Raw genomic sequence first — 7,017 nt, forward strand, 5'->3', positions numbered from 1 at the left:
TCCTTGCATTTAAAACTTTTTTCTAGGTAAGCACATATTATTTTATGTTTAGGAAACAAGTTATTTAATTTTTTCCATCAAACACACACACACTTTGACATTCATTTCAAGACTGGCTTCTCCATAAGACCTTTGCAGTTTTATCTTTACCTCACTCTCACCTTCATCCAACCAGATCTCTAAACCCCCTCTGAGCTCAGACAGCATTTCTAGATATTAAATCTCAGTGGAGTAGACATGGTCAAGAAGAAGAGTAGTCTTGTGTCACAATTCAGCTATCCCGGGCCCGCCGGTGGTGTGGTGGCTCAGGTGGCTGGACCCCACATGGCCCACTGACACAGCAATTAGACAGGCATGTGTGCCAAAAGTCCTGAGGGGTGACAAAGAGGAAAGGGATTACAGTGTGACCATCCCCCATGGGAGGGGGTGTTTCTCAACCCCCCCCCTCTCTGTAGCAAGCACATAAACCCTCTGGCAAAGTTTTTAAAAATTCAAGGATCCCATTTATGGCTCTAATGTCTCCCACTTCGTGCCTGCCTCAGCCTTTGTCTCTTTTTTTAGAGAGAATTTTGTTATAGAGCACATGCGTTACCAGAGAGACAGAAAGTGAGAAGTCACCCCTAAGAGGATGGCCACACCATAATGCTTTCTCTTCTCGGGATTTTGGGCACATGTGCACACACACCTGGCATGAGGTTCAAGCCACCAGGTCCAAAACTCAAACCATGGTCAATCATGTAGGAGTCCAGCTCCTTAGCCATTACACCACCTGCTGGCCCCTGGACTTTATCTTTTCAGGCAATTCAAGAATGCAGCAAAATGGGTGTTGCAGCTGTCTTTCTCTCAGTTCCTGGGTATTTGGGTAAGGCTCCTGAGACAAGAGGAACCTTCGGGCCTCTCTCCTCCCCAAAGATTACCATCCACCCCCAGGTCCCAAGTGCATTGAGAAGACATTGTCTCACTCTGTGAGGGAAATGTCATTAATCCAAATTTGTAGGCCTTCAAAAAGAAGGAAGAATTAAAGGTGAATGGACACAAGAATGCATGTTTAAAAATTGAAATATGTTATGGAATGCAGTACCACAATAGAATAAAAAATGTCATTGACAATTCAGTATACTCTTCCAAGAAAAGAATCTAGCAGAACTATTACTGAATGTGCAAAACACAATATAATGTTCAATGTTGAATAAGATGAGTCTGTCTAGATCCTTGATTTTATTATTATACACTGTATGCATGCTTTGAAAAAAATCATACTCTACCCCACTAAGATGTTCACTTATATGTAAATCAGAAATCACATTTTTTTAAATGATATATTTTTTTTCAAGTTAAAAACAGAAAGGATAAATGAGTCTGAGAGACCTGATTGGGACCCATCTGGGAAGAGGGAATCCTAACTAAACAAACTGAAGTGCTGCTCAGTGCGCCCTCTGGTGGGGAAGACACTATTTTACACTTAGTGGGAGGAGCTGGGCAGAGACCAGGTATTTCAAAGGGTATTTCAAGGCCCTCACACTTTTACTTATGAAATCCTCACATCGCATTTTATTAAAATGCATCTGCATCTCACATTAAATGTAATTTATATACAACTACATAGGAATCAAGTTGGAATAGACCAATGGACATGAAGACATTTAAATATATTTTTATCGATTCTCTTTTTATCATTTTGGTATTTTGAAGCCAACGACATACTTTATAAGCTCAAACATTTCACAGGTCCTTGAAAAAATTTTAGATCCTCGGCTCATAGTCTGGGAGCTGAATAAGAAACCCAACCTCTTGCCTTGAACTGAGGCGTGTACCTTTCTGACGGATAACACTCAGGTTTGGGGTGCCAGGGAGGCAGCAGAATCACCAGTGCCCAGCAGTGTGACTGTCCTGGCCTGGGGACAGCCCACACAGATGGAGCAATGCCCCAGGAACTGCCTCAGTGGTGCATGGGAGGGCATGGTGCACGCCCATGCTTCATTCTGCATCCCCACTGCAAACACCCTGCTGGCCAAGAGCAGGTGGACAACAACTTCTCCCCCATAACTTTAGCACCCCTAGAACACACCCTCACCCCTCTAGGCCCCACTTGGGTATTTTGGAAGTCCAGCTTAGGCAGTACAGAACTTGCACACATTTTGCTGAACCTGGACAGAACATGACAGGTAAATAAGTAATGGAGGATTTATTAGGATGTCTGGCTTTGCTATCCTAGGCTGTTTTTACAGTGGCAGTTCATTCTCCAGGACTCAAAGGCTCATAGGATTTTATCCTGTTCCAGAGAGATGGCTATCAACTCGCTTCAGAGAATTGCCCTGTTCCCAGGTCCTGACTTCTCGGCTCCCAGCCTGCCTCCACACTGCCAGTGTCATCTCCATACCCATCATCAGTGATCCTCTCCAAGACATCGCAACAAACCCCCCTGAAATCAAGGCCAAAGAAGAGACCAGTCCCCTGCGGGTAACCTGGACCTCTTCTCCCCAGTTCTAGTTTCTGACGTGAGAAATAGACTTGCCCTCCCAGATTACTGGGACAAATAATAAGTTTACCCTGCAGGTGAGAGCCCATCCCACGGAAGGGCTCTGAGTCTGTCCTTCACGGTCACATCCCCACAAGCAGAGCTTGATCCACAATATCCATGCACTAGGAATTAGCGTCATACAAAGAGTAGATCACCCCCAACACGGGGCATACCAAACACTGGGAATTTGTCTCTGTGTCTGCAAAGGATCAAGACACTGACTTGGATCCTGCTAGAAGTTTGGATCTGAGGATTGCAGAGGAATCAGCAAATGAAGTCCGTAAGTTAAAAACACACTGCGAAAGAGGTTTGGCTGTAGCCACCTGCTAACATCCAGGAATGGCATCTTCTCTTTAGCTTTTGGGGGGCTGGAAAAACCAACCACACCGGAACACAAAGCTGACCATAGGGCGCGGGGAGGAGGTGGGGAAGACGTGATTAAAACGCAGCCTCTGCCTGATAGGAGCTCCCAGCCGACTGCGCTTTTAGATGAAAACTAAGAGGCACGAAAGCGTAAAGGACTTACAGGTGGTCCAGTTCCGTGTGCGGTTTCAACAGTGAGAAAACAGGAAAGAGCCAGTAGCAGGAGCCTGGCGCTTCTAATCTCTCGGAGACTTGATGTGTCCAGCCTTGCCCTCTCTTGTCTCACCAGCACTAGCTCTCTGCGCACTATCAAGATCTCAAAATCCTCCTATTTGAATGACAGTGGTTCCCATATCTAACTACGGAGCATAAATGGCACAGGTTACATATTGCATGAGCCTCTTAGAGGCCCCTCAACATCGTGTGAATCTGCGGACACTGGTTTTGGAAGAGGCAGGTATACCTAGCATTAGACTTTTCTTTCCTCTTAGCACCCTGACCTCCCATTTGGAGAACCCCTGAGGTGTGTGGCCTTGGGGGAAAGCGGCACTTACCTCTAATGACAGGAGCTGCATGGGATACGTCCTCTGTCTCCCTAGTCCAGCACAGTGGGCACGCAGGGACATGAGAGAGGCTCAGCTCTCTCAGGGCTCTAGATCTTGAGCAAATGGCCAACATTGTAGAACGATTGGAGGTCATGTGGTCACGTTCGTTTCTGTGACAATGACAGTGGCATGAAGACCTTTGCTCCTGCTCTAGGATGTATTCTGAAGTTTTGCTGGCTAGCCCTCAGGAGCCTCCCTAATTTTGTTCTCTTTCTGAGCTTTGTCCTCCAGTCAGCCTGTAGTAGGCAGCTCCCAAGATGATTTCTGATTATCTTTGCCTGCTGCTCCTCATGCCTTTATGCAATCCCCTCCCACCTTAGAGTAGGATTGGTCTTTGGGGCCAATAGCATAGGACAGAAGGGGGGCTGGCCCCATACCTAGTGGTTAAAGGAGCTGGATCTCACATGACTGACCATGATTTGAATCTCTGTCTCTGAAAAACATGTCACATACATGTGAGTGCATGCTTAAAATCCTGACAGGATGGAGAACTGGAGGAGAAAGGATTGCGGTGTGACTATAGTGCATTGGGGGTGCCTTCTCTCTGTCCCTTTGTTTCTCTCCTCTAAGTACATGCACCCTCTGGCAATAAAAAAAAAGAATAAATTAATTTTTTAAAAAAGAATATTACAGAAGGATTAGGGGATAAAAGACACTGCAGCTTCCACCTTGTGCTCTCATTCTCTCCTCCCACTCACGCCCCGCGCTCCCGCTCCGATCTATTGCTGGTAAGTCATGACATGCACAACCTTTTGGAGAGGTCCACATGGCAAGAAACTGAATCCCCCTGCCAGCAACCACACTGACGGGCTATGGCAGGTCTTCCGGTTCCCAGGTCTTTGCAGACTGTAGCCCTGGCTGACACCTAAGCCTTAACTTCATGAGAGGCCCTGAGCCAAGTCTGTCCAGCAAAGCCACTCCCAAGTTTCTGGCCCACAGCAAGTCAGTGAAGCTCTGATATTCTTCCAAAAATTTGCCTTTCTGCATGAGAAGGCCTGAGTCCATTTCTATTAAATTATAGCCAAGAATCCTAACTGACAGAGTGATACCACCACTGTTGTGCAGGAAAGGGGCTCAGGGAAACGTGCAGAATTTGCAAAGGCAGGATTATGTATCTAGTGACATGTGGCAAATAGCACAAAAGCCATCTGTTCCAGAACAGGCTTCTAGCAACTATGACATTCAGTAGAATACTGGCTACCTGGAATCAAGTTCCCATCAAGTATAAGACTTTCAGGAGTCCAAGGATTTCAAAGTGGAAGCAAATACTTATGCTCCTAAAATCTTGAAACTTTCAGCTCAAAGTTTGACCTGAAACTCAAGAACTTTCCATGATCATGCTAAGTTTCTCATCAGCTGTAGGGCTAAGATCATCCGAATTCAAACTCGACATCTGAGCCTACTGTCATTATATAAACCATCACCAGGTGGAATTATATAAATGATCACCAGGTGTCTTATTTAAAATGAAAAAGGAATGAAAGGGCCATCAATGATGTGGTTAAAGTGTCTGGCTCCTCCATGGCTGACTGCAGTTTGAGTCCCAGACTGGGCAGCTTAAAAAACATCAGGCAGGGAACCAGCAGTTAGCGTAATGGCTATGTCGCTGGACTCCCACGTAGTCGACCGCGGTTCGTGTCCCAGACCCGGTGGCTTAAAACTCATGCCGGGCGCGTGTGCGTGCGTGCCCAAGATCCCGAGAGGAGAATGGAGGAGAAGGGATTGCGGCGTAACCATTCCCCCTGGGGGGTGATTTCTCGCTTTCTGTCTCTATGTCTCTCTCTGTCTGTCTGGCGAGTGCACGCGCCCTACAGTGAAAATCTCTCCAAAAAAAAAAAAAAAAAAAAATCAGGCAAGTGTGAGTACATGCCCCAAAGAGAGGAAAGTGGAGGAGGGGTTGCAGCATGACCACCATCCATGGGGGTGCTTTCCTTTACTCTCAGCCCTCCCCTATCTCCCCTGCAAGCACATACATCCTAGAGCAAGTTTAAAAACAAAAACAGATTCGAGACGACATTCTTATTTCAATTTTATGGCATTCTGTCTAGGACAAACTGTAAAGGCAGAGAACAGAATAATTGTTACCCAAGTTTGAGGGTTGCAATTAACTGCAAAGGGGGAAACCTGGAGGAGTTTGGGGGAAGCGATGGAAGTGTTTTATATCTTTATTCATGGTAGTAATTGCATGACTCAATGTATTTATCAAGAGTCATGGAAACCTATACTAAAAAAGATATCCTTTGTATCCATGGGCGTCACATCTGTGGATTCAAGCAACACAGTCAGAAAATATTAGGAAAAAATATAACAATACAATAAAAAAATATATAATTTTTTAAATACGATACAACTATTCACATAGCATTTACATTGTTTCTGTGGTTTGACTGTGTCCCAAGAAAATGACTATGTTAAAATTTGGAGAGCCAGTGGAGGGCCCCGTGTGCACTGCCCCAGGGGGTGGAACGGGCAGCCTCAGAGCCTCAGCACCCTCTGCCCACACCCTTTCTCTGCCGAGCAGCACTTCAGCTGCAGTTGTGCCCAGGCCTCGAGACTTAGCAGTTTGCCCACTCTTCTGGTGTAACTAGTTCTCATGGCTGGGAGCAAAGGAAGATGCCATGCTGTTTATACCTTTCCTGTTCAGGCAGTTGGATTTCGCAGAGGTGGAAAGTTACCTGATGGAGTATTGAAACCACCCCTGCTATTTCCTTTTTTTTTCTTTCTTCTTTTTTTTTAAGCATTTATTTGTTTATTTATTTATCTATTTGTTGTTATTTTCAAGCCTCCAGGTCCAGGATTTGAACCCAGCATCTCAACTACCATGTCACTATTTCCCAACACAGATTATAAACCAGTGCCTCTGAAAATAGAAGGTGGAGGATACATGCTGATCTTGAAACAGGAGTTGAGGGAAACAGTGAAAAGAGGCCTATTGTATTGAAACACATGAAGAGAAACAAGATATTGAAAGAATCAGTAAAAGAGGAACCAGCAGATGACATAATGGTTACATGGCTCGACTCCCACGTAGGCGACCATAGATTGAGCCCTGGACCCAGCAGCTTAAAACTCACGCCGGGTGCGTGTGCGTGTGTGCCCAAAATCCCTAGAGGAGAGTGGAAACACAAAGAAGAATGGATACCAGATTGGAGAAAATTTCCAAGACAGATGATTCCTAGGGAAAAATTCAAAAACCCAGGTCCCGAATCTCAGAAGGCAAAGGATACAAGCAAAAGAACTTCAGTCACAAATACTGCAGGTGTGCTGAAAAAGATGGAGGAACTGGAGAAGGAAGGTGATGGTGAAAAATCAGACAAGGGAAGTTAAGAGAAAGAAGGAAGCGAAGAAAAGAGCGAAGAAGGCGCCGAGGATGAGGACAAGCTGCTGCGGGACAGGAGTGTGAAGAAGAGTGAGAAGGAGGAAAATGACCACGGATTCATACTTTGAAGATGGAGGTGACTTTTGAACACAGTGACAACAAATTTCATGGCAACCTATTAGCCATGAAATTTCTTCCGAAATGTCTTT

At 45.4% G+C, this 7,017-nt stretch overlaps 1 pseudogene; it reads left to right on the plus strand.

The window, feature by feature from the left end:
• Nucleotides 1-6,082: 6,082 nt before the first annotated feature.
• Nucleotides 6,083-6,955, plus strand: LOC102470770 (DNA-directed RNA polymerase III subunit RPC7-like; annotated as a pseudogene).
• Nucleotides 6,956-7,017: the final 62 nt, after the last annotated feature.

Source organism: Tupaia chinensis, unplaced genomic scaffold, assembly GCF_000334495.1.
Source record: "Tupaia chinensis unplaced genomic scaffold, TupChi_1.0 Scaffold000077_1, whole genome shotgun sequence".
NCBI classification, from domain to species: domain Eukaryota; kingdom Metazoa; phylum Chordata; class Mammalia; order Scandentia; family Tupaiidae; genus Tupaia; species Tupaia belangeri.